Below are 1687 nucleotides of genomic sequence, written 5' to 3'. Positions count from 1 at the left end.
CTCTGCATCACACCCTGTACCCAGGTCACACTGCCCAAGACCATAGTGAAACCGCCAGAAGCAACGGGATCAGAGAGGCTCTACTGAAACTCTGACATGCCACTGGGCAAGAAAACTGTCTATCAGCGTCCTTTGGGAGCCCTGACTGCTCACCTTGGTTTTGAGCTTCTAGTTAGCATCTAGCCTTGTCCTGTCTGTGTTTCCACAGAGAGGAAAGGAGGGAGGGAAGGAGGGAGGGAGGGAGAGAGTGAGGGAGGGAGGGAGAGAGCAAAGGAGGAAGTTAAGACCTTATCATCACTTATCATTAGGGAAATCCAAGTCAAGACAACAATAAAATATCAACTTACACCAGTGAGAATGGCACATATCAAAAAATACTGGGAACAATTTGTGTTGGTGGGAATGTGGTGAGAAAGAAACTCTCATCCACTGCTAGTGGGAATGTTGTTTGATTCAACCCCTATGAAAAATAGTATAGAGTATTCTCAGTAAACTCAGAATCAAGCTGCCATATAACCTAGCAATTCCACTCTTAGGTATCTATCCCCAAGACCAAAAAAATCATTCAAAAGGATATACACACACCACTATCCATTGCAGGACTCAATACAATAGCTAGGATTGGAACCAACCTAAATATCCAACACAGATAAATATGAATTAGGAAGATGTGGTACATCTATACAATGGAATACTACAGAGCAATAAAGATTAATGCAATCACACAATTCACTGCAACATGGAAGGAACTGGAAGATATGTTAAATGAAGTAAGTCAGAAGATGAAGGATAAATACAGGATATCACTTATATGTGGTATTTAAAATAACTGCAGGAAGTAATGCAATGGTTTATATAGGAACTTCCAAGAACATTTTTGGCCCCAGAGTAAGGTGAGAAGAAAGAAAGAAAATAGAGTGGGGGGGGGGGAACAGATGTGAAATTACTACACAGGAAAGGGTCAAGGGGATTCAGCCTCATTGGGAGTGTTAAAGAAGGACAGAACTAAATATTCAAACTACAAAGTCAACAACAATGAAATTATGAGACCTAAACTGATACTTAAACAATCAAACTTAAAAAGTGCAAAGGAGGGGGAGGTATGGGATTGACTCTAGAAACATTGGTGAAGGGAAGTTGACACTGATGGTTATCAATAAAACATTGTATGTCTAAAACTCAATGATAAAAACTTTTTAAACCATAGTGCTTTAAATTTAAAAAATTTGTCAATGTAGGACCCAGGGGTTGGAGCAATAAAACAACTTGCAGGGCATTTGCCTTGCACATAACTGACTCAGATTTGATCCCCAACATCCTATATGGTCCCCTGAGCCTGCCAGGAGTGATTTCTGAATACAAAACCAGCAATAACCTCTGAACACTATCAGGTGTGGCCCAAAAACTTTGTGTGTGTGTGCCCCGCTCCCATAAAAGCATAATCCAGGATCTGAGTACCTGTGATGGCATGAAACTGGTAAAAGCACAGCAAATAAGCAGAGTAGGTGGGTGGGGATGGGAAAGCAGGGTGCAAGTCTGTGGAAGGACACAGGACATTCGACAAAGGTGAGAACAAATTGTCACCAATTGCCCACTCGGGAAACACTGTGGTGGAATAATCAAACCTGCAGGACAGACAGCAGCCGCCGTATGTGGAAGGGAGGGGTGGTGGTGGCTGAGAACTCAC

Source organism: Suncus etruscus, chromosome 14 (genome assembly GCF_024139225.1).
Source record: "Suncus etruscus isolate mSunEtr1 chromosome 14, mSunEtr1.pri.cur, whole genome shotgun sequence".
NCBI classification, from domain to species: Eukaryota; Metazoa; Chordata; class Mammalia; order Eulipotyphla; family Soricidae; genus Suncus; species Suncus etruscus.
This window is presented reverse-complemented; position numbering follows the sequence as displayed.